At 40.9% G+C, this 27,142-nt stretch overlaps 1 long non-coding RNA gene across 1 annotated transcript in view; it reads left to right on the plus strand.

Moving 5' to 3' along the window:
* Positions 1 to 7,291: 7,291 nt before the first annotated feature.
* Positions 7,292 to 27,142, plus strand: part of LOC135204442 (uncharacterized) — a 441,768-nt gene continuing 421,917 nt past the window's right edge. Inside the window, exon 1 of the long non-coding RNA XR_010312219.1 lies at positions 7,292 to 7,379. This is a non-coding gene — a long non-coding RNA (uncharacterized LOC135204442). The remainder of the gene's footprint in view (positions 7,380 to 27,142) is intronic.

The raw sequence follows: 27,142 nt of genomic DNA on the forward strand, positions 1-27,142 counted from the left end.
CACCCACCCTTATCACATCCCCTCACTGTAAGGCTCTATCCACATCATCCACTATCATTCTTCTAAAACTTTACCTACAACTGAAATCCTCCCGCAGGGACCCAAGGGAGTAAAGGGTTGGACAACCCCACACCGCTTCTCTGATATTCGAAAGCCTTACATTCTTTCAAACTTCTACTATAATACCTATGACATGATGGCCCTCTCTTACTGACACCATCATCCTTCCCCTGTCCACTCCTATCTCTACAACTAAAGATACTTCCAATTTCAAAAAACTAACCGTGTACCTAATGAATCTTTTCAGATCACCTACGGGCCGAACAAGGGAAAGGCCCGTGCCAACAAGAAGTGTTGGCTTAATACAACAACAATAACATAGATGTCTTTATTGTACAAACTTTTTAAAACATTACATGACTTAAAATATCTCAAATTTGGTATTCCTAAGAAGTAATACCCTTTATTTAGCATGAATAGGAGGCATAAATCTATTTTGTATTACTAGCAATGCCTTTCGTCATATAATATCAATATTTTTATCTTCAAAGTGATTTTATTTGATTTATGAAACTTAGGCACAAGGCAGACGACATTACTATAGTTTACCAATAACCTATTTCTTAAGTTTTCTGTTCAGCTTCATAGAAAATGGTATTATGGTATATTTGGATACTTAGAAATATGAGCTTTCTCTCTCTCTCTCTTCTGATTATGTTCCATAGTCATCAATTAGCCCTGAAGTTTTAAGTAACGTAAAACTTTTTTCTTTTAATTTGTTTTCGGCATCAACTATGACAAAGTGGTATATATAATATCATTGAGGGTTCAGGAAAGTTCGATTGGGCCCCTGCTGTAGTTTTCTAGTTCATAAACTCATCTGGTGTTATTATTATTATTATTATTATTATTATTATTATTATTATTATTATTATTATTATTATTATATTCAGAAGACGAAGAACCCTTATTCATATGGAACAATCCCAACACAAGACCACTGACTTCAAAAGAATCAGTTATAAAAAAATTGGTAGCCCAAAAAAAATGTATTGAAAACAGGGGGAAATGCTAGTTTTAATCATGGAATATCCCAAAAACAGCTCTCATGAAATCGGTTTTTTTTCTGTGAACCATATTACAAAACAATATTTTTTAGTCACTCGTTCAAGTCCTTGTACTTTTGTTTCTCTGGAATACTGTATCCACCATCAAACTAAACGTTTTTCAAATAGGCAATGCTCTCTTCTTTTTTCAATACTAAAATTAACTTCCAGATATTAGGATGAACACCTGGAACAATACTCGGTAGAGCACAGTGGTACCCTTCTAAATTGTTATTGGTGCAAGGTTGATCTTGCAAGTTTCTCTCACGTAAAATTCCATTCATGCAAAATAAAAAGGGTGCTATCACCTTCGTCGATTACCTTTACCCTTTCGCACCCAATATAACATCTCCAAAATAGGAAACGCATTCTTGAGGTAAGTCCTCATCGTCTGTTTAAGCTCGTCAAAACCATCTACCACATCATCCAAAGGCAGCAGTGACAACGCAGAAAACACCTAACTTTCACAATGAATTCAGCATCTCTGTGATACCTATCTTTCAAACCCAAATCAAGAACCTTGCGATAAATGCTTTGCAATAAGTGGAAAAGGCATGATGAAATAGATACATTTGGGAAATGATTACGTACACAGTTCATATGCGCTTTTTCAAAATCCATCATGTACACCTGGGGATTTAAATTAGTAATCTACTTTCATCTGTTTCACCACTATGAAATTGTAGGAAAACTTCACCATTCCGGGTGTTTTGACTTAAGCATGATAACGAGGGTAGTTAGGCTCTTTCATTTTCACTTTCTGATGCACTAGTTGACGCAATAAGTGACAACGAAGTTTCTTGGCTTGAGAGTGATGCAGCCTTCAAACTAGTTAAGGCCTCACATATTTTTGGTTTTGGTTCACGTGAACTGTGATGATGTTCACCAATAAACGCAAATACAAGTAAGTAAGTATTAAATAAAGATAAAATTACATATAGTGTAGCTGGTATACAGTACATTGGAGAAATCTTATTTCACAAACAGCCTGTGAGGACCAGAGAGTAAGACAGGTAGCTGAGTACTGATAATTTATGACAGGTGAGCACAGGCTATAAAGGAGGCTGCGGACGGATATTTACTATTCTACCTGAACAGAGAGAAAACTGGGTCTGGCCCAGAAGTTTGTGTTTTCTTTCAGACATTTATACATGGATATTTATGGGTGCAATTGTTGATCATAACATGAATTATTTATATTAGCGGAAAGGCCAGAGAGTTCTAAACTCGATGATGTACATAGAATTTAGCAAGGTGTTACAGTGGAACGAAAATAGCGGAAGACGTTATCCTTACAAGCCTATCTATAGCACTAAATTCAATAAAACAAACAGCGGAGAGCCTAGTGGAAAATATTGGTTGCCACCATAAACAAGAGAAGAAATTATTACACGAGATCTAAATGGTAAAAACAACGCATATTTTCAGTCGACTTCTACATCAGAATGATGCATATACTGGGTACATATACATAGTGCATACATCATACACGGCACTAAATGTCGGGCTGATAAATTTTAAGGGAAAGGAAAGGAATCTTCATGAATTGGCCTGTTGCCTAAATGCCGAGTTTATGAAATTTAATATACGTTATAAACTTCAAACCCAGCGTTTAATGTTTCTATTATTGTGATACTGTTATACCAATGACTTAGTAGTTCAATAACTTTTTTGTACTTGGTTCACTCGGTTCTCAAGAGTAATCAACCGAATTACTTGGTTTTGCAAAAAAAAAAGTATTCGGTTCGCTCTCTCTAATTAAGAGTATAAATATCTTTTATGTTTGATATTCTTATGACTCATGTATTTACTATACTGCATATGTTATAGTATTGATTTGTCAATTGTCCTGACTTAACATTCGGAGTCTACCATACATTTTTAGGACAATTAACTCAGACTAGCCTATACATAACAATTCAAGCATAGCTAATATAAAGTACCTCAATGGCATATGGCTACTATACTTCTTGGCCTATCCTTAGTTGGAACTGGTACTTGGCGTCGGAGACGGTCGAATCTTCATTGTTGTAATAAGGGTTGAGGAAAAGGCTGGCTCTCGGGTTTTTTTTTAATATTTCTTCTTAACAGTAGGTTGGTACATTGTAAAAGCAGCTTATTCATAGCTGTACTCCTTTCAATACCAGTTAGAACCAACACCGATTCTTATCGGTTCTTACATTGGACCTCTATACAGGTTTTTACACTGGACCCCTATACTGGTTCGTACACCGGACCCCTATACTGGTTACCTGTAATCACGGTCCAGATAGAACAAAGGTCAGCTAGACAGCGTCCCAATTTTTAAGCCTCTTCTGCGCACCTACGTCATCTGAGGGAGCGCGGTGGTGAGGACCATTAAGACGTAGGTCTAACACACCGTCCAGAATCTTTGTTTTTAGAAGAGAATGTTTTTGATAAGTGATCTTTCAAGTGTAAACAGAATGTAAATAAAACAACATTTGCGTTTTGAAAATATTTTATTAAGTTAAAACTTTTATCTTTTAGTTTTTTTTAGTGCCTCCTGCATGGTTTTGCCCTTGACGTTTCCTATACTTATCAAATTATTAAGATATCTCATTCGAAAATATACGGATATCTTTACATAAAAAGCTATAACATCGTCAGGAACTTCAATATTCAGCTTTTCCAATTCAAAGCAAAGCTTTTTTTAAACAATGTTTGCCCTCGATGAGTGCTTTCCCGTTTACAGCATTAGAGATCACCCGCCATTATTACTAAAAACCTGTGATAAAAAAATGACTAGAAAGGTACATGCAAACTCCCCCTGATTACACAGTCTATCCAAGTATCCACTCTTGGTACTCTTTATTCTTATTTCCTAACTCAGGGTATTTCACACAAAATATTTTGACAATATATCCCCACTGTATTTGAGAACTCCTCCTCAATTACTCCCTCGATATCTTTTTTATTTCTGTTTGCTCTCAAAAGGTTTTCTTCCTCATCAAAACATCTTTTCCTAAATCAAAATCTAAATTTCTAAAGATCTGTGTTGTTAGACATATTTCTAATGCTAACTCCCTTTCTTTTGTTACATACCTTCATTGGGAGATTCAAGGATTTTGCAACTGAGGTGATATTACACTTTTCACTTATTACCTTCATTTCCTTCCTAACGACATTTTTTATGCCTGAATTAAATTTTCACTGCATTTGGATGATCATGGTGACCATCCATGGCCTTATACACCCAAAGAAATGTTCAAGGCAATATGATTTAATCTTTCTATCAGCAGGTAGCCAATGCTATGCGAGGCTTTTAACATTCAAATAAGCAATGTGGATTTACATGAAAAAAAATTATCCCCTTCCTCCAGAAGGCGTATATATTTGTTTTGCATTAGGATTTTTAACTCATAATACTCATTAACAATCGATGACCTTGAGTAATTTAATTTACTTTGTTTTGTTTTTTACATCAATACCAAAAACAGCGCTTTTACCCAAACTCTCCATACATGCATGAAGAATTCATGATGTCGAGCCAATCATTCGTTATTAAAAGAATAAAATCGGACGTTTCATTCCAGTTTGGACACTTCAACAGTCTCCTTTCGCTTAAATATTTTACTGAATTGGCACATGATGTACACCATTTCCACTGCTAATTTAACGCGCTTGTCTTTGTTGACCCCGTTACATTTAAAATGGATTTCATTGATCTTGTATGCTGAAATACCACTCTTCATTATTAAGGAAAAAAACCAGTCAATAAACTATTTCTTACTAATTTGATTAAATGGGGAACATCAGAGAACGCAACGTTAATTCTGTCAGCACGACAACAGGCATGTACCCACTGGTCTTTGTATGGGTTTTCTTTTGGAAAAATATGGTATTTTATGCTGGAGTTTTCCGTTTTTTCACGTGTATTAGAACAGCCAAATACGAGCAGTTAACTTGGCATTATCAATGTAGAATGAAATGAATGAATAATAGGATATATGGGGCAACACAGCAAGTCCTATAGTCTACCTTACGACTATGGGTAGCATATTGTTTTGTTAACCTCGTGTCGTGTGGAGAGACCAGGGCCCGCGTGACGTCACAGGTATTGGTGATTCACACCCAAAGCTGCGCGCTGGCTGACCTGTTGTATCTGGACCGTGCTTGTATACAAACAGTTCATTTAGGATGGCAATCTCGTGCCAAAGAGCATGCAGTCGTTAGGACTTTAGGGTATGCTACTCATGCCTAACTTTACTGTTACACATCGCAGTTAGCCTGACTTTATATGCATAACATGGGTGGAATTTACTCTAGAACTGACATTTTTATAAACATATGGAAGACTAATTCACATCTTTCCTACATTTAATTGATGGTACAATTGCAACAACCCTGCAAGCTCAACATGCAACTTATGTAACAGTACCATTACAATTCATGGCAATTGGCAGTTATATCAAAGTAAAAGTATAAAGAAGCACTACCAAATGTTATGGCAACATATACATTATAAACTACGACAAGTGCATACCTTTTACAAGGGAGAAATGCGTCATTTCAAATTAATATAAGGGGAGATATATTCGTTTCCCTCAGCATTGCCGTACTCGTCTCGAAACAGAGCATTCAGCTTATGCAAACTGCGCACTAGGTTGCAGTTTACGTACTTACGTACATCACTCGATCATAGACAATCTCAACTTCGAGTGGCTACTTAACATCTTGATAAGATTAAAACCAATTTGGTTTTCCAGTCCACAATTTCCATGAGTACTGTCATAAATGCTAATGAATGATTTCCATCATTACAAAGACCACCACTCATAAAAGTTTCAATTGAATGTTATACAAAAGCAAGAATGACCAATCTATTAAATGTAGCAAAGAAATCAAATCCTGAAAATAACGGAAGAGTCCCACAGGTACATCCTCGAATATACAAAAGTAAATAAAAGACATCAAGACAGACTAGGGAGATCTTTGGGGAAATAATTGGTGAAGCAAAAGCGAACACCCTCGAGAAGACTATGAAAGAGAAGTTAATATTACAGGGAAAGCAAGATGAAATATATAACTGAAGAAGATGTAAAAAAAAATCAGCTCGAGAAAATGAGGTCAAATAAAGCACCGTGGACAGATGGAATGCAACCAGTTGTGTTCAAACTATTCTTACAGAGCACCAACATTCAAAGAGAATTGGCAGAATGTTTAAACAGTATACTGAAAGTTAGGGAAACACAGAGCAGCTGGCTTCAGTAGAAAAAAACAACAACAATTACACCCCAGAAACAACATCTCAGTCAAAGATCTTAGGTCATTTGCATTAACAAGTGTATCATTTAAAGTTTTCATGGGATCCTAAAAACCTAAATAGAAAACCAATTTAGAAATATAAGGAAAACAAATGAACTGCAATTGGCTTTCTTTTACAAAGAGAGGAATGATCATTTATGTCTTAGAATATTTCATTTAGAAATTGCATTTTTAAAATATTGCATTTAAAAATTGATTTCCAAAAAAGCATTTGGACTCCGTCAATAGCAAAAGCTCATAGAGGCCTTGATGGTTAATTGCTTTTATTTGTTTTTATTTGCAGATCTGCTGATGGGAGGTTGAAAATAGGAAAAGAAAATATGTAAAAGAATTATGGTATTGCCAAGGGAGATAAAAAACTTAAACCACATAAAACAAAGGAAAGAAAAAAACAAAGCAGGGGAGTCATTTCAAAAACAAATTCCACCAATAGTTTACTAATACTTATCATCTCTATTCTAGTTATCTATAATGAAATAGATAATCTGTTTTTTTAATGATTTTCTCCAATGATTATATCTAACGTTCTCCTTTTCATCAATTAGTATTGATCAAAACATCAAACGGGAACAACGAACGAGAAGTCCTTAGGAGACGACGCCCAAACATAAACAAACTGTCTTACTTTAATACATTATTCGCCTTAGAATATCAATAAATTACCCATTTGTTAGTAAATTACATGAATTTTTAATTATATTTCCAATTATTACTTACAATTATCCACCAATTGACTTATTAGAATGAATGGAAACAACAGGAAACCACCTTTTAACCAGAAAACCACAAACATGAACACTGTCAAATAGAGACGCTCAGAATGTAAACAAAGAGACGCCATTTGACTGCTCAGTAGCGAAACTTTCTATTCAAAACGTCTTTTTATCTTCTATATATACCTAATTGCCGTCTTTATAATCGAGACAATTCATAATTAATCGTAATTATTGATAAATTTCAAAGCTAACTGATAATTACTGTAATAATGTGAGTTATAGATGTTTATAGATTATATATAATTAACTTCTCTAGTAGTTATGTACTCGTAGGTTACTCAATGTAGACCCGTAGCCTTCTATGGGGTCTTAACCTGAGACTGTCTAAATTAAATCAGTTATATTCTATGATTATCTTAATGATTTACTCATAGTTAATGTCAGCTCAAGTTATAAGTTTTCTTAAGATCTCATTGCTGTAGGCTTACAGGATGTCTGTATCGTATCCTGGCCTACTTTATCCTAAGACTGCCTGGTTCAATGTTACTGGTATGATTTCTTAATGATTTGACAGAAAGTTTAGGTACGGCAATTTAATCTATACCCTACAAGCCTAGGCTAGGTTTATAGCTCATGTCCTAGGTTGTTTTTTTCAATTGATCATAATACAAGTAGAGGGGGATTTAGCCTATGGTGCACATTGTCTCTTTCACCAGTGTTTTTTTTGTTTCTTTTTACAGGTATTCTCCTACTTACGATGGGGTTAGGTTCCAAAAAACCCCATTATTTGTTGGAGAAATCATACCTATCTCGAATATAGCCTAACCTACACGGGTAAAAATCAGTACCATCCTTCCATATATGTTAGCCTAGCCTACACTACACTGTATACTCTATACATATGTGGTATAGTATTACTTTAAAATCGCTAATTCCTCTAATTCAGGCATGCGCTTGACTTATGATAATTCAGTACAAAGAGAGATTTGAGTAACAATAACAAGAGTTAGCCTAGCATCTAGGGTAAACAACCACAGACGATCCATCGTCATCGCGTGGCCAGGCCTTATTCACTCAATATTTAATTGGTGAACAAGAATTCATTACAACTTTAAGCATACCATTCAAAACATTGAAGTTTTCGTCAACATAATGTGTATATGAAAGCGCCATATAAACTAAAATAAGAATGTGAACTCTTCGTAAAATATGTTTTCAAGGCAGTTTTGAAATCCAATATGGCGGCAATCGCGTGACTGGCTGTTCTAACCACAAACAATCCACCTCTTTCCCAGCCTTACCCAGCACTCATTGAAGAATATTAGCGTATATATGGAAACTTTTTATTGATCTTTATCAAGATTGCAGTTGTCATCAGCACAATAAAACAACATTTTGTTGCATATATTAGTGAAAGTATGAACTTTTTATTCCCGGGGGTCATGGTTTGAACGAATTCATTTTTACCTTGTATCGGTGGTTTTATCCTTACCGCCATCACAACTGAAACTCCACAGTGCTTATTTGATTGTAATTATACACATTTTGGTCTTAATGCACTCTGAATTGCACATGAACCACATTGCTGTTCCTGGTTCCTAAGCACTCACTCCACAAGCACAGTTACGAGCAGCAGACGACTACACTGTTTATGAGGTGCAAAGCTTTATAACCTTACTTGTTTACTTTACTCATTATTTAGTTTAACTTTACTTTGTTACTTCAAAATGTTTATTTAATTCATGTTTATTATCCCGTTTTTGCAACCAAATTAACCCCGCATATTAGAAATATTTCTGATGAACTTACGAGCAGACGACGTGATGAAAAAGGACTCATCGTTGCCAATCTAGTGGAGCTTCACACATACACCGATGCATTTACAAACTGTTTCCATGAATTCTAGTTTTCATAGTAATGCAGTAATGATAAAATTGCTGTAATATGTATATATACTAAAAATAGATATGCTAATTTCACTTATTTCCCCGGTTTTGTGTAAGTACCCAGTTTGGAGGGTAAACACATACCAATTGACAACACTGATAAATAATTGAAGAGCGTAAAGCGATGCAAAGAATGCTGTAGTCCCCTTGAATAAGTAGTGGTTGGCAGTCGTGTTTACGATTGTTGTGATGAAAGTGCCCCAGCGTCTGTGAGTACAAGTTGTGTGCGGATTTAGCACAGGAAATGGGAAGTTTGTTGACACAAGCAACTCTGCAAAACATCGAGATGGTGTCAATTCTAAACATTTTTAATTGTAAGTAAAAATGTCTAAAGTGGTCATGGGGGTAGTGTGACTGCGTTGGCCACACTTTTCTTATACTCTCTGTTTAAATCTTAAAATATGGCCTTAATTTCTAACTTTGGAGAAAATACTTACTTCGAAAGGAGAGTAGAGATCTTGAGCTCCTGCTATCATCACCAACAACTTATGACTGATGACCATCTCGGTGTTAGGACGTGTTAAAGTACTTTTTCGGAGGGTGGCCAAAAACGCAGTAGTCGGTGAGTTGGCCAGTCCAGTCGGTTGTTTACCTTACTATGGTATATTGTATATATACAGTAACCTAGCCTACAGTATACTATGTACTACAAGTACGGTATAGTAATTAATTATTAAATGAGCTAATTTGGATGTTCATTGCATTCTGACATTTGGTAATTCAGTACAAAACAAAAAGAAATTGAACACAAAAAGATAATCTGATCATATGATAATTTATTATAAAAACAAAATGAACACAAATCAGATTCAGTTTGACATTGTAATAATTCAAGGTGTAAGGCTGCATCTTTTCCATGAATCTTTTAATAAGTCATATACTCCTTCACTGTATTCAATAATATATGTTTTCATACAATCAACTTACCTGTCAGATATATACATAGCTAAGACTCCGTCGTCCCCGACAGAAATTCAAATTTCGCGCCACTCGCTACAGGTAGGTCAGGTGATCTACCGGCCTGCCCTGGGCGGCAGGACTAGGAACCATCCCCGTTTTCTATCATATTTTCTCTGTCGCCGGTGGTATCAACATTGTTGTTCTATTACCTCCTGACTTAGATTCTTATTTCATCCTTTGATCATCGTTTCTCGGCTTTTTGGTGACGTATCTGGATCGTGTTTTTTGGCATTCGCTACTGTGGACTGTTTTTGGAATTGCTTTTTGGATTTTTCTCAGTATGTCTGATTCAAATGTGAGTGTGAGAATGTGTGTGAATGTAGGCTGCAGGGTGAGAATACCGAAAGCTTCGGTTGATCCTCACACTGTATGCCGTAAATGTAGGGGTTTTCAGTGTTCTGCTAATAATACTTGTAATGAATGCGAGGGATAAATGCAGAAGAGTGGAAGACTTAACTTCTTATTTGAAGAAGTTAGAGAGGGATAGGGTTAGACGTCTGAAAGGTGTGAGTTCAAGGCCTATTGAGCCTTTTACTGATAATTCTAATCCTACTGATTTAGATTCTCCCTATGTTTCTCATTCACAAAGTGTACTTTCGGAATCGGCCTCGGAAATCGCCGATCTAAAAGCTACGATTCGAGGACTGAAGTCCAAAATGGCGGACTTACAAGGTAAGGCTAGTGAAAGTGAGCATTACGTGAAGTTGAGTTCCCCCAGTGTTGTGGAGGGGGCGTTTGATCGTCCCTGCGACGTTCCCAGGCCTAGACCTCTTCCAAGCTCCCATGCCCAGAGGAGAAGAAAAGTCGAAAGCCTTAAGGAGGTCGTGGGGAATCCCCAACGGTCAGACGTCCCTTCAGCTAGCTCTGTTCGTGGCAGGCTGCTCAAGGCGCTCTAGAAAAAGCGTCCTTCGTGAGTGTTTCTCATCCTCTCCCTCTCCCTCACCTAACGAGGGTGGAAGGGAGCGAATTATCGAGGCCTCTGAAGCGTCATATGAAAGAGCCCGAAATTGATTCGAGCCCAGAGCGTTTCTCAGATGACGCTCCCTCTTCTATTAAGAAGGCGAGGTGGCGTCAGCGTCACCCGACGAGTACGCAGAAGTACCCTTTCCTACTTCTCCCCCGATTGATGACGAAAGGCGTCATGCAGTTGACGTGGGAGAAGCTTCAAGGAGAATTATTATGGCAGTTCAAGAGCAACTGGCCTCTCTAGGGGAGTTTTAGCGCCTCGTAGGAAGGACGTTGCGCTTCCAATCAAGAAGTCTCGTCCTCTCTCCCCTGCTAAGCGAGAAGCGTCATGCAGACGTGAAGCTTCTAAACATCTTACAGAAGCTTCGGGTTCGAGAGCGAGAGCGGTTGCTTACGAAAGTTTCGTAACGCCAGAGAGACGTGAGACGTTCTTTTGACATGAAGCGTCTTTGAAAGCTGTTGGTAGACGTTGAAGCTCCAACCAATATTTTGGCGCCAAGTAGGACGCCTTTTGAGAGCGGAGCGTCTTCCAGGCGCGAGGCGTCATCCGGACGTCAGCAGCCAAGTAAGCGGGAGGCGTCAGCCAGGACGCTTGGCGGACGAGAAGCGTCATCCAAGCGGGAAGCGTCTTCTATTTATCGAGAGAAGCCTGAGCTTTTGGCGCCTTCCAAGGCTATTAAAGCGGGGAAGAGGAAAGAATATCATTCCCTTAGCCCTCTCCTATTAGGAGTTTGTCTCCTCCAGAGGAGGAAACGTACAGAGGTAGGAGCGGAGACTCATTTAGATCCCGAGTTGGAAGAAACTCGGATGAAGAATATCAAGGAAGAGAAGGACTGTCGAACTATAAAGTTTTGACTGCCTTGCTTCTAGAGGAGTATGGAGACGAATTGACTCCTGCCGCTCCTCCTTCTCCGCGCTCTCTGCTTTCTAGTGCTAAGACGAAGAAGTCTTCGTCTTTTCTCAAAATGAAGCCCACCATTTCAATGTAGAGGGCTCTACAATCCTTAGACTCGTGGATGAAGTTTAAGAAGGACTTAGTAAGAACGGTCTTCTGCATGCCTCCAGCGAGACTAGCTGGTAAAAGAGGCATTTGGTATCAAGACGGGAGAGAATATGGGGTATTGCTCTCCCGTCTACGTCAGAAGCAGACTTTCGACCTTAGTTGACGCTTCACGTCGACAAGGTCTCAACTCGGCACGGATTACGTGGGGCATTTCTGAACTGGACCATCTCTCAAGGGACTCTTTTCATGTATTGGAAGTTTTCAACTTCTTAGATTGGTCCCTTGGGGTGATGTCCAAGAAAGCCCATGATTCGGAAGGAATCGAACCGGAAGCCCTTTTGTGCATATTGTCTTGTATAGACAAAGCGGTACAGATGGCTCTTTTTGAAATCTCCTCTTTGTTTGGAGCAGGTCTTCTAAAGAAGAGGACGGTATATGGTGCCTTTTTAACCAAGGCAGTCTCCCACGCTCAGAGGGCAGCGCTGCTGTATTCGCCTTTGTCCTGACTTTTTGTTCCCATTCTCAGTTGGTGAAGGACATTGCTCATTCATTAACTGAGAAGGCGACTCAGGATCTTTCTGACGCAGTCAGCAAGGAAGAAGAAACCTGCTTCTACATCGGACAAGAAAGGACCGAGTACATCGGTTCAGCCCTTTCGAGGTGGTCGACCTCCAGACCTCCCGCAAGAAGGAAGGCTCCGGAGAAGAGAGGTAGGTCTGCCTTTCGTCCCTTTAAAAAGGGAAAATGAAGCTTCTCTCCTCCAAGCACCAGTAGGTGCCAGGCTCCTGGGATTTGTGGAGGCTGGACACTTATAAACACAGACGCGTCATCGTTGGCTATAATAAGGAAGGGATATCGTATCCCTTCCTGAACACCTCCTACTAACGTCAATACCAGGAACTAACAGCCAAGTACAAGGATCCTGTGCTGAGGGATACTCTTCGATCGATGGTGGAACAAATGTGGGACAAGAGAGCGATAGAACTAGTACTAGATCAAAACTCCCCGGGTTTTACAATCGCTTTTTCTGGTTGCGAAAGCCTCGGGAGGCTGGAGACCAGTACTGGACGTCAGCTCTCTGAACAAATTTGTTCGGAAGGAGAAGTTCTCGATGGAGACTTCTGCTTCAGTCCTGGCGTCATTACGACAAGGAGATTGGATGGTGTCTCTAGATCTCCAGGACGCCTACTTTCACGTCCCGATCCACCCTTCATCGAAGAAGTACCTCCGTTTCATGACGGGGGGAAGGATCTTTCAGTTCAGAGCCTTGTGTTTCGGCCTGTCCACAGCTCCTCAGGTCTTCACAAGCCTGATGAAGAATGTGGCGAGGTTTCTTCACCTCAAAGGAGTAACATCGCTCTGTATCTGGACGACTGGCTAATCAGGGCCAGATCAGAGAGACAGTGCTTGGAGGACTGAAGTTAACTTTAGATCTGATCAAAGCGTTGGGATTGCTCGTGAACCTCGAGAAGTCGCAGCTGACCCCCAGACAGGACTTAGTCTATCTGGGGATTCGGATGGATTCTCAGGGTTTTCGAGTATTTCCTTCGCAAGAGAGAATCGCAAAAGGTTTGCGGATAGTCTCTCTCTTCTTAAGAAGGAACATACGTCGGCGAGGGAATGGTTGAGCCTTCTAGGGACCCTTCCTCGCTCGAACAGTTCTTCCCGCTAGGAAGACTTCATTTACGTCCGCTTCAATTCTTCCTCAAGAAGTCTTGGAGTTGGAAAACTGGACAACTTTCGGACGTCTTTCCCATTCCAGTGGAGATAAGATCGCACCTGGAATGGTGGTTGCCCCTCTGGAAGAGAACAAAGGGATCTCTCTAAGGACACAGAACCCAGACCTAGTGTTGTACTCCGACGCGCGTCGGAGAAAGGTTGGGGAGCAACATTAGCTCGAAGGAGGTGTCAGGCACCTGGGAACCAGCACAGGTGACTTGGCACATAAACTGCAAAGAGCTCTTCGCCGTGCATCTGGCTTTGAAGAGTCTAGAAACCTCTGGTGTCGAACAAAGTAGTGCAAGTAAACGTGGACAAACACCACCGCACTTGCCTACATTCGAAAAACAGGGAGGGACTCACTCCTCGTTCCTTTACGAACTGACGAGAGACCTTTGCTTTGGACGTCTCACAGGAACATCTCCCTTCTGACAAGGTTCGTGCAGGGAGTAAAGAATGTGAGGGCGGACAGACTCAGCAGGAGGAACCAGGTCCTTCATACAGAGTGGACCCTACACGAGGAAGTGTGTCAAGATCTCTGGTCGCTGTGGGGGACTCCTCATGTGGATCTCTTCGCCACATTCATTTCCAAAAGGCTGGCAGTCTTTTGCTAGGGTCGTGGAAGATCCAAGAGTCTCTTATGGTAGACGCCTTCCTGCTAGATTGGTCTCGAGTAGACGTATATGCTTTTCCTCCATTCAAAATCCTGGGATTAGTAATAAAAAAGTTTGTGGCGTCAAAGGAGACGAGGATGACATTGATAGCCCCCTTTTGGCCAGCCAAGATTGGTTCACGGAGGTGGTAGAGTGGATCGTAGACTTTCCAAGATCCCTACCAAGAAGGACGGATCTTCTCAGACAACCACACTTCAAGAGGTACCATCAAAACCTACCCGCTCTCGCTCTGACTGCCTTTCGACTATCGAAAGACTCGTCAGAGCGAGAGGGTTTTCTCGCGGAGTTGCAAGCGCGATCGCGAGAGCACGCAGAACCTACTACGAAAGTATATCAATCGAAGTGGGAGGTTTTTAGAAGGTGGTGTAGATCTAAGAAGTTGTCCTCCTCCACTACCTCTATAGCGGAAATTGCTGATTTCCTTCTATTCCTGAGAGAGCAATCTCATCTAGCTGTATCCACAATAAAGGGATACAGAAGTATGCTCTCGGCTGTCTTCAGGAATAGAGGATTAGATCTGGCAGATAATAAAGATCTCCACGATCTCATACGATCATTTGAGACTTCAAAGTCGAAGGAACCGCTCCCTCCGAACTGGAACCTAGACGTGGTCCTCAAGTTTCTTTCATCTGAAAGATTCGAACCTCCTCATCTGGCTTCCTTTCGAGACATCACCAGAAAAAATGCCTATTCCTATTATCTTAGCTACGGCACAAAAAGAGTTAGTGAATTACATGCTCTGCAAGATAAAGTAGGTTTCAAGGGAGACTCAGCTATTTGCTCGTTTAAGACGCTGTTTTTAGCTAAGAATGAGAATCCCTCGAATCCCTGGCCTAAGTCATTTGAAGTCAAAGGCATATCGAGTCTCGTAGGAAGAGAAGCAGAAAGATCTCTATGCCCTGTAAGAGCGCTAAAGTTTTACATTCAGAGAAAGCATCAGATGGGAGGCTCTAGACAAGGTCTTTGGTGCGCGGTAAAAGACCCCACAAGACTGATGTCCAAGAATGCGCTGGCATTCTTTGTGAGGAACGTCATTACAGACGCGCATAAGGTCTGTTCTGACGAACAGTTACGACTGTTGAAAGTTAAAGCTCATGAAGTGAGAGCAGTAGCGACGTCTCTCTCTGTTTCATAAGAATATGTCGCTTAAAAACATCATAGATACGACATTTTGGAGATGCAACTCAGTATTTGCATCTCATTACTTGAAAGACGTTCGTGTGACATATGAGAAGTGTTTTTCTCTAGGTCCGTTCGTATCGGCGGATACGATTCTGGGTACGGGAACCGACACCAATCTTAAAAGTATATACTTTTCTTCTTTTTTTAGATATGGTCTGGAATCTCTTCGAACAATGGAGGACTTGGTTTAGCACGGGACGGCCGTCTATGTTGTTTCAGTAAGAGAATCTTGTCATATCTAATTAGATGAGTATAATTTTTTTTTTAGAAATTATGTATGTGTGCGTAGTGTTTTGAGTTACGGTTGTTGTGACGAGTTCGGGGATAACTCGGAACAATCCTTAGTTCTAACATATGGTTAGGATCAGGTGGTTGGTCGGGATTGGTTGTTGTGTGCTCCTTCATAAGGTGTATTGTCATATAAGTGGATCAGCACCCATTGACAGTCCTTTCAGGCTCTGCCGAGTAAGCGGATAAGACCCCATCGGCAGACCCACAAGAACTCTTGGCCATAGATCATATATCTCGCTAAAGTTTCTTGAGGTGATGCAGACTACTGGGCAAACACCCACGAAGTCTACCACCATATCAGGTAGGAACCAAGGTTTTAATTTATACCTACAACATATGTTGTTTCTACCGTCTATTCCATATAGTAGCTGTCTCTTACCCTCCCACCGAAAGGTGCCAATCAGCTATGTATATATCTGACAGTAAGTTGATTGTATGAAAATGATATTGTTATGTACAATAAAGTTTCATACACTTACTGGCAGATATATACAATTAAAGGCCCACCCAGCCCATCCCCGCAGGAGGACAGGTGGAAGAGAGAAAATATGATAGAAAAACGGGGATGGTTCCTAGTCCTGCCGCCCAGGGCAGGCCGGTAGATCACCTGACCTACCTGTAGCGAGTGGCGCGAAATTTGAATTTCTGTCGGGGACGACGGAGTCTTAGCTATGTATATATCTGCCAGGTAAGTATGTATGAAACTTTATTGTAACATAACAATATCATATTCTCTTATTATTGTATTATAGAATACTACATAGTGGTCATTGTTTGTGTTTGGCAATCTGCTGATGGCAGATACGAGTTTATTTCGCTGTACTTAACTCAATTCTGAGCGAATTTTCTTGCTTCTAGTTATCATAAATGAATAGTATCTAGATATTTTACTTATATGGGACCAGGTCATTTTTCGTTATACGATGTGTTTTCAAGTTGAAAATATAACTTGAATACATCCCGGTTGTGAAAGTACATTTTTTCGTTTGCAATAGATTGCGTTGGTGGCATGTTTATTGTGTAAAAAAATTGATTCAGTTCACTATTTTCCTTTGATTTTATTGTGATATGAGCTGTATGTTCCTTATCTTTTATCAGCGCAAAAGTAATAGTAAATATGTTTTTTCATGCCAGGTATTTTTGTTTAAAATAGTTTTTTTTATCTATTTCATCTACAATTGTGTTTGATGGCATATCAAAGTTTACAGGAGTTTTATCCTTGTTGCTGATGCACGATAATAGTCATTTGCAGCTTGAACATTGTTTTCTCAGCTTCAGCTACAACTTGAAGTTTATATTTACCAATATATTACCATCAATCTTTTATCCATAGGGAATAAAGTTATTACATAGAAATATATCAGTCCTGTTCTACATTACATCATTTATAGCATAACTGTGGTAACTGTTTACTATTGTACGATGGTTGGAATACAAGCAAGATGGATGTTATCTGGTTCAGTTATACTTAGCTACAAAGTTGTTTGTCATTCAGTTGTTCATGGCTGTACACATTTATGTACCGATTATAACGTTGAAACTACTTATATCATTCTCTTTTACTATTTTGAACTTACTTATCCAGAAGATGTTAAAAAATAAAGACCTGCCTGAGGGGGGGGGTATCAACACCCCCCGGTATGGCCCATCCATCTTTATGCTCACCTTACTGCATGGTAGTTCTACAAATTTTTAATGTTAGATTTGATAAACTTACTGAGAGAGAAAAAAAAAATCACCTTTTTCAGACTGGTTACATTTGTTCCATGTCTTTATTCATCATATCTTCTAGTTAAATGAGTTAAAAAAGCTTTCATTCACCAGATTACAGGAAAGCGGTGGCAGTATGTAGACAACTCCAGTGTGTTGTCTTTCATTCGAAAAGCAAGGGGGAACACCTGCTCTTTCCTCTAACCCTTTACAAAAAAGCAAGAGACCTCCTTTGATGGGCAGAAAGGAAGGAAGTGTCTCTGATTCCTTGGTTCATCCAGGGGAGGATGAATGTTTTGGCGGACAAATTGAGTCAAGGTCAACAGGGTCTTTCGTCAGAATGGACTCTTGATTCTAAGGTTAGGGCTCTGCCTTTGGATTATTTATGGGGAAAACCAGTGATAGATCTATTCGCCACTCCAGCAACAATCGACTCCCTCTATTTTACCTCCAGTTCAAGATCTGTCAACGTAATTGCTGCTGGACTGCTTTCATCAGAATGTGTCTCACTTTCATAGTACCATTCAGGCCAAGAAGGGAATGGTTTCCAGATCTTCTCGGTCTACTTGTAGACTTCTGAGACTCCTACCATCCAAGAAGTTGCTACTCAGACAGTCGCATTTTGCAGGGTTCCATCAAGGGTTGTCTGCTCTGGCCCTGACAGGCTACAGACTGTCAGGAGCCTTGTCAGAGCAAAAGGCTTTTCGAGAAGAGCTTCGGAAGCTATCGCCAAGTGTAGAAGAGCTTCTTTTAACAGACTGTACCAATACAAGTGGGGAGCATTTAGAGGATGGTGTAAGCAGAATAATGCTCTCTCTGAGATCTCTATAAGCAAGATAGTAGATTTTCTTGTTTTCCTATGAGTATCTAGACGCTTGGCTCCTTCGACGATTAAGGGTTACAGAGCGATTTTAGCAAATGTATTTAAGCACAGGAGTATAGACTTGTCTAATAATAGTGACCTTTTGGACTTGATTAAGTCTTTCAAAACTTCTAAGTGCCCGAAAGATTCAGTTTCTTGGAACCTTAACATAGTGCTCAAGTGGCTTTCAAGTTCTTCTTTTAAACTGGTGCGATCCTCTTCGATGAGGAATCTAATCAAGAAGACATTATTCTTGATAGCTTTAGCTTCAGCAAGACGTATTGGCGAACTCCATGCCATGGAAAAAAGAGTTGGCTTCTCACAAGGGGATGCAGTTTGCTCGTTAATGTTGAGTTTTCTAGCCAAGAATGAAAACCCTTCGAAACCTTGGCCGCAGCTGCTCCTTCACAATCAAGAATTTGACCGATATTCTTGGTCCAGAGGAAGAGGAAAGACTTATACTCAATAAGAGTTTTTAGATGTTATCTCCACAGAACAGAGAAAATAAAGAGGACCATCTACTCGCCTATGGTGTTCGGTGAAGAATCCCTCTCTTCCTCTTTCGAAGAACGCAATCTCCCTCTTCTGGAGAGAATTTTTATTATTGAAGCACATTCTCAAGTCAACAAAGAAGATTATTCCGTGTTAAAAGTCAAGGTATATGAAGTCCGAGCAGTAGCTACCTCTCTGGCGTTCTGCAGAGTACCTTTTGGAGGTCAAAGTTGGTGTTTGCATCTCTGTACCAGAAAGAGATTGAGACAGTGTTTGAAGACTATTTCTCTTGGTCCACCTATTTTCCTAGCTGGGAGAAACAACATAGGGGGTGGGTCCCTCTTTGTATTTTCGCCTTGTACAAGGTTGCTTGTGTTAAGGGAAGCGGGGTTGGGGTACTTTGACCTGGAGTACTCGCCAGTCAATTGTTTTTAATATGGTGGGTATAGGTTTTTAAGATGGTGTAGGTGACTTGTTGTTCGCTTGTATGCAGTACTGGTCTTCGCCCAGGGCAAGGGCAATATTTTGAAGTGCCATGACTCCAAAGGCACTCTTTGCGAGGTACAACAAGCACTAACAGTGTTGAACGTTGTCTTTTTTCAAGAATCCTGTTATATTTTTTAATTAAGCATACATCCACAGGCCCCCATCCTTGCAATGGGCAATCAGTTGTATAATTACTTGGTAAGACACTGAAATAAGAATGGAATTTTTATAATGAAATTAGATTTTATTGCATACTTACCAAACAATTATTTAATTAAGTCCAAAAGTCCTTCCTCCCCACCCCAGATTGATGGTTGGGCCAGAATGAATTGGAAGAATACTACATCTGGTCAGTTGTACCTGTTCCTCCCTCAAGTGGCAAGAGATGATGTCACTTACATCGGCGATGTTTATTGTTCTGTTGATTTTTACAATTTATGTTACTGTTATGTTGTATGTAATTAGTTGTTCTACACAATATACAAACTATTGGTTCTTTTACATTAGGAAGTACTTTCAGCAGAGCCAGTTTCATTTCGGCCCTCATGGGATGAAGATGTGTCTTTGTGAGCTGTTTGGCTGACTGTCGTTAAACTCGCTTTTCCTGGTGGAACTTTCCTTACTTTTTGTATATGATGAAAATAATGTGTTTAATATTTATTAATATACAAACCCTCGATTTGTGATAGCCTTGCATAGACCGTCTTCCTCCAGCATGTGTCTTGGGCTAGAAGTCAAGGGTGTAACATTCGTCCCCTATTACATCCTCATGCCCTCTGCTTATAAGGGTGCGACAGTATATCCTTTATGATTATTTGTGGATGTTTCTCTTTGCTGTATGTGCTGTGGATGAGTTTGCTGGGATGAAACTTAGAAGGAAGGTTGCCGAGCATCGTCAGAAGTTTTTTCACTTCCGACAGAGACCTCGGTAGCCGCCCATTTGTCCTCGTTTCTCTCTCCTGGTAATCTTTCCTTATAGTGTTCTCTCCTTTAGGATTGATCTCTCCTTCACCCTCTTTACTCCCTTGTTGGGCGAAGATGTTTGGGAGGGGTGTTGGGCAGTCGGGAGACCTCTTCACAAGGGCTTCCTCACTGGAGCGGGAGAAGTCCTTCTCTATTAATCATATTTGTTTTTGTCTTCAGGTTGACAGTGTACTAATCATATTTTTGTTTCGTCTTTAGGTTGACAGTGAACATCATAGGTGTAGCAGTAGATGGCTTGATTGTCATTGTTGCTTTTCCTTTGCTTTATGATTTTCAGCTCTGGCATTCCTGTATGCTGTGGCAATGCCTTGTTGTACATGTGGTTCATCAGCTCTTGTTTTGCTACCTGCCCCAGCTACCCTGATTGCTCCTGTTACTAATGTTCTTGTAGCTATTGTCTGCCAGGCTGCTCCTGTATGTTCTCCTGCCACAGCTGATGTTCATGTCACTAGGGTTGCTCCTGCCCTAGCCCTAACTGGCCTGGTGATGGTTGTTCTTAACGGCATTCAGGCTCATGAGCAGAATTGCATACCTCATAGGGTCTTGTGTTTTCAGAAGCCGTAGTTCTTAGAGACGATTATTGCTCATAGCTTGACTTGCCCACTTGGCTGGCTCGGCTCGTTCACTGCCTAGTTCCAAATCATGTTTATACATAATCTTCATGGCTCACTCAACTTGGCTCAACCTGCTTGGATAAGTCGAAATTGAGTACTTCAGCACTGTTTTGAAAGAACTTTCCCTTCTCCTCAGGTTGGTGCTTTTTTTTTTTTTTTTTTTTTTTTTTTTTTTTTTTTTTTTTTTTTTTTTTTTCTTTTACCATGGCTTGAGCACCCTCCTTCCCGTGCTGTTGTCATCACAGGTTGATGATCACCCATGGTCTACCTCTTTTACTGGTTCTTCTAGCAGGAATGCCTTTTCTCCTTACCTGTTCTATTAACTCTCTCGGTTGTTCCGAGAGGTGTAAGATGGACAGAGAGAATTCTGAAGAGTTTGTCTTTTTTTTGGAATTTGGCTACAAGGTTTGGCATCTCAAGTGTTTTCTTTGGGATATGAATATCCCTCGATTTCAATCACCAGAGATCTTTGTGCACATTGATCTCGGGGGATAGGACTGTAGCTTCCCCTGTGAATAATCCTCACTGTTTGAAGCCCTTGCTCTTCCAGGAGAGACAAGATTTTCTTAGGGGCACTTCATTCCTTGTTTGTGAGGGTTTCCTCAACTAGATGAATACTTATCCTCCGAGCAAGTTCATTTAGAGTTTCGAGACGCCCAGTCAAGCTTTATTCCCCTCTGTTGCCACGACAGGAGCCATTCTTTTTTACCCCAGAGAAGTCCTGTGCTGACTGCAGCTTGCCCTGTCTCTGCTCTGCCCGGACTTAGTCTCATGCTGTTTCTCTTTGCCACGAAGGGTATCTTCTCTTGCAAAATAAGACTGAGCCTGGAGATGCCTCTATTGTTTTTTCCAGGCAGTCTCCTATGATGTCTCCCATGATATCTGTGATCTGCATTTCTTAAAGGCTTTGTCCTCTCGGAGTCAATCATTCCTAGAAAGGACTCTGCCTTTCTGGGGACCGGGCGGGTTGGGGTGGGGGGTGGGGGTGTTTCTTCCTACCCAGCACCAGCCAGCAACCTGTGGGCAATTCTGGTGCTAAGATAAGGGACAATGTTCTAATTTAGATCTCTAGTTTTGTAAGTCCCAAAGTCCTGCTCGACCCTTAGGAATGGCAAGGAATATGCCAGGGCATCTGCCTTGTCCTCAGGGCAATGGCCAAGACTCTTAGGTCTTTGTATTTGCTTGGCCTGACCTTAGGGTAGGACCAGCTCCACCTTAGGGTAGGACCAGCTCCTCCTTGATCCCTAAGAAGTCTCAGGCTTTGAAGGACAATCATGGAAATAGCCAGTCTTCTTCTCTTGTAACGGGTGTTCTACTGCTGGTGCTTGGAAGAAGGGTGGTCTGTTGAGTCTGGACTTCATAATACAACAGGTAGTAGGTATCCTTCCTTCAAGAGAAACACCTGGTATCTTCTGGGTTTCGACCATCTTCCATCGAACTTTTGTGCCGTATCCTCTCCTGTGTTCACATTTTGGAAATAGGGAAGATTATACAACGAGAAACCTCATCAACATGTAAGAAGAGATCTCGGTAGCAACGGAAGTACTCACGAAGGATCCTCTTCGGAGTAAGACTCTTATCTCTCGTACTGTTAGATTTCCTATCGTCTATGGATGTAGCTGACTACAATCACCTCCCCTTGCCGGAGAGGCCAAGAGCTCAAAGTGGAAGAATGTCTTCCACCCTTCTCCAAGTCTCCTGATAAACTATTGTGGTTGTTCAGGACTTTCGGACAATGTAGCGCCAACAAGGCGCCAAATGCCAAAACAGGCGTAAAAACCGCCAGAGGCAGACAGTCCCAACAATCACTGTCATTGCCTGATGAGGAGAAAGAGCGGGCCTCCAACCTGGCTCAGATTAGCCAGAGGCGAACAAATCGGACAGATAAGAGTGTCCGAGGTGGACATTGCCAGACATCCTCGAGACTCTACCAAGCTCGAAGCTCTAGCAAGTGGGGAGGAGCCAGCCTGGCTCCAGGCGCGAGGCGCCAGGCAGGCGTGAGGCGCCAGCCAGGCACGAGGCGCCAGGCAGGCGAGAGGAGCAAGCCAGGCGCGAGGCGCCAGGCAAGAGCGAGGTGCCAGGCAAGCGCGAGGCGCCAGGCAGGTGCGTGGAGCCAGCCAGACGCGAGGCGCCAGCCAGGCGCAAGGTGCCAGGCAGGCGAGAGGAGCCAGCCAGGCGCGAGGCGCCAGGCAAGCGCGAGGCGCCAGGCATGTGCGTGGAGCAAGCCAGGCGCGAGGCGCCAGCCAGGCTCTAGGCTTCATCCAGAAGAGATCCATTTCAAAGAAAGCCCTGGTCTTCTTTGAAACAAGTGTGATCGCCAAAGCACTTCATGAGTATCTTGATGATTCCTTCAAACAGCTGAGAATTAAAAGCGCATGAAGTGCGAGCTTTTATAAATTCTTGTTCTTTCCATAACAATATGTCATTAAGGACATATTAGCTGTCACTTACAGGAGATGCAACTCTGTGTTGACCTCCCATTACACGAAGGATGTCAAGTTGACCTATGAGAGATCCGTCTCTCTTGGTTATACGTGTCTACGGATACGTTGCTGGAATAGGGAGCCGACACTGATCCTTAACTAGTGAGTTAATTTTTATTTTAACGTAATGTTTTTTTTTTTTTTTTTTTTTTTTTCTTTGGGTTGTTTGAAAGGAGTTTGGGGATAACTCTTTTTCAAATTAAGCACTAACCCTCGTGTTAGGATCAGGTGATCGGGATCGGTGTTGTGCTCCTAAATTATGCCACTAGGCATAGGTGTATTGTCATGTAAGTGGATAAGACCCCATTGACAAATGACCATTAGATTCTGTCGAGTAAGTGGATAAGACCCCATTGACAGATCTACAAGAACTCTTAGCCATAGGTCACATCCTCGCTGAGGCTCTTGAGATGAAGCAGACTCCGAGCAATAGCTAGGAAGTCAACCCTTCGTCTAAACACTTAGGAACTAAGGTTTTATTAATTATTACCTACAACGTATGTTGTTTACCTGTCTATTCAGTAAATAGCTGTCTCTTACCCTCCGCCAAAGGTGCCAATCAGCTAAGTATATATCTGACAGGGAAGTTGAATGTATAAAAATGTTATTGTCATGATACAATAAAGTTTTATACATACTTACCTGGCAGATATATACGATTAAATGGCCCACCCAGCCTCCCCTCAGGAGACAGGTGGAAGAGAAAATCTGAATTAGAAAATGGGAATGGTTCCTATTCCTCCCACCCAGCGGCGGGGCGGTAGATCACCTGACCTACCTGCAGCACGTGCCACGAAATTCGAATTTCTGTCGGGGACGACGGAGTCTATAGCTAAGTATATATCTGCCAGGTAAGTATGTATAAAACTTTATTGTATCATGACAATAACATGTTTACAAGAGTTTTATCCTTGTTGCTGATGCACGATAATAGTCATTTGCAGCTTGAACATTGTTTTCTCAGCTTCAGCTACAACTTGAAGTTTAAATTTACCAGTATATTACCATCAATCTTTTATCCATAGGGAATAAAGTTATTACATAGAAATATATCACTCCTGTTCTACATTACATCATTTATAGCATAACTATGGTAACTTTATTATTGTACGATGGTTGGAATACAAGCAAGACGGATGTTATCCAGTTCAGTTATACTTAGCTAAAAAGTTGTTTCTCATTCAGTTGTTCATGGCTGTACACATTTATGTACCGAGTATAACGTTGAAACTACTTTTATTATTCTCTTTTACTATTTTGAACTTACTTATCTAGAGGGGGGTATCAACCCGGTATGCATCCATCTTTATGCTTCACTTACTGCATGGTAGTTCTACAAATTTTTAATATTAGATTTGATAAACTTACTGGTAAATCTTGTCCTAGAATGAGAGAGAGAGAGAAAGAAAATCACCTTTTTCAGACTGGTTTCGTTAAAAAAGCTTCATTCACCAGATTACAGGAAAGCGGTGGCAGTACATGTAGACAACTCCAGTGCGCTGTCTTACATTCGAAAGCAAGGGGGAACATGCTCTTTCTCCCTTTACAAGAAAGCAAGAGAACTCCTTTCATGGGCAGAAAGGAAGCAAGTGTCTCTGATTCCTCGGTTCATCCAGGGGAGGATGAATGTTTTGGCGGACGAATTGAGTCAAGGTCAACAGGGTCTTTTGTCAGAATGGACTCTTGATTCTAAGGTTAGGCCCTGCCTTTGGATTATATGGGGAAAACCAGCGATAGATCTATTCGCCACTTCCAGCAACAATCGACTCCCTCTATTTTACCTCCAGTTCAAGATCTGTCAACGTAATGCTGCTGGACTGCTTTCATCAGAATGTGTCTCATTCTCATAGTACCATTCAGGCCAAGAAGGGAATGGTTTCCAGATCTTCTCAGTCTACTTGTAGACTTCTGAGACTCCTACCATCCAAGAAGTTGCTACTCAGACAGTCGCATTTTGCAGGGTTCCATCAAGGGTTGTCCGCTCTGGCCCTGACAGGCTACAGACTGTCAGGAGCCTTGTCAGAGCAAAAGGCTTTTCGAGAAGAGCTTCGGAAGCTATGACCAAGTGTAGAAGAGCTTCTTTTAACAGAATGTACCAATACAAGTGGGGAGCATTTAGAGGATGGTGTAAGCAGAATAAAGTCTCTTCTGAGATCTCTATTAGCAAGATAGTAGATTTTCTTGTTTTCCTAAGAGTATCTAGACGCTTGGCTCCTTCGACGATTAAGGGTTACAGAGCGATTTTAGCAAATCTATTTAAGCACAGGAGTATAGACTTGTCTAATAATAGTGACCTTTTGGACTTGATTAAGTCTTTCAAAACTTCTAAGTGCCCTAAAGATTCAGTTTTTGGAACCTTGACGTAGTGCTCAAGTGGCTTTCGAGTTCTTCTTTTGTACTGATGCGGTCTTCTTCGATGAGGAATCTAATCAAGAAGACATTATTCTTGATAGCTTTAGCTTCAGCAAGACGTATTGGTGAACTCCATGCCATGGAGAAAAGAGTTGTCTTCTCACAAGGGGATGCAGTTTGCTCGTTAATGTTGAGTTTTCTAGCCAAGAATGAAAACCCTTCAAAACCTTGGCCCTGCTCCTTCACAATCAAGAATTTGACCGATATTCTTGGTCCGGAGGAAGAGGAAAGACTTATACTCAATAAGAGTTTTTAGATGTTATCTCCACAGAACAGAGAAAATAAGAGGACCATCTACTCGCCTGTGGTGTTCGGTGAAGAATCCCTCTCTTCCTCTTTCGAAGAATGCGATCTCCCTCTTCTGGAGAGAATTTTTATTATTGAAGCATATTCTCAAGTCAACAAAGAAGATTATTCCGTGTTAAAAGTCAAGGTATATGAAGTCCGAGCAGTAGCTACCTCTCTGGCGTTCTGACATAATTTGCCGCTGTCTGCTTTTCTGCAGAGTACCTTTTGGAGGTCAAAGTTGGTGTTTGCATCTCAGTACCAGAAAGAGATTGAGACAGTGTTTGAAGACTATTTCTCTTGGTCCTATTTCCCTAGCTGGCATGGTGTTAGGAGAAAACAACATAGGGGTGGATCCCTCTTTGTATTTTCGCCTTGTATCAAGGTTGCTGTGTTAAGGGAAGCTGGGGTACTTGGACCTGGAGTACTCGCCAGTCAATTGTTTTTAATATGGTGGGTATAGGTTTTTAAGATGGTGTAGGTGACTTGTTGTTCGCTTGTATGCAGTACTGGTCTTCGCCCAGGGCAAGGGCAATATTGTGAAGTGCCATGACTCCAAAGGCACTCTTTGGACAGACATCGAAGCTCTCTACTACGTAAGATGAGCACCGACCAGAGGCAGTAATATCCTGCATTAACTATCTTACAAGGTAAGGTACAACAAGCACTAGCAGTGTTGACCGTTGTCTTTTTTCAAGAATCCTGTTATATTTTTTAATTAAGCATACAGCCACAGGCCCCCATCCTCACAATGGGTAATCAGCTGTATAATTACTCGGTAAGACACTGCAATAAGAATGTAATTTTTATAATGAAATTAAATTTTATTGCATACTTACCAAACAATTATTTAATTTAAAGTCCTCCCTCCTCCCCACAGATTGATGGTTGGGCAGAATGAATTGACTACATCTGGGTCAGTTGTACCTGTTCCTCCCTCAAGTGGCAAGAGATGATGTCACCTA

This window comes from Macrobrachium nipponense, chromosome 47 (genome assembly GCF_015104395.2).
Source record: "Macrobrachium nipponense isolate FS-2020 chromosome 47, ASM1510439v2, whole genome shotgun sequence".
Lineage (NCBI taxonomy): Eukaryota > Metazoa > Arthropoda > Malacostraca > Decapoda > Palaemonidae > Macrobrachium > Macrobrachium nipponense.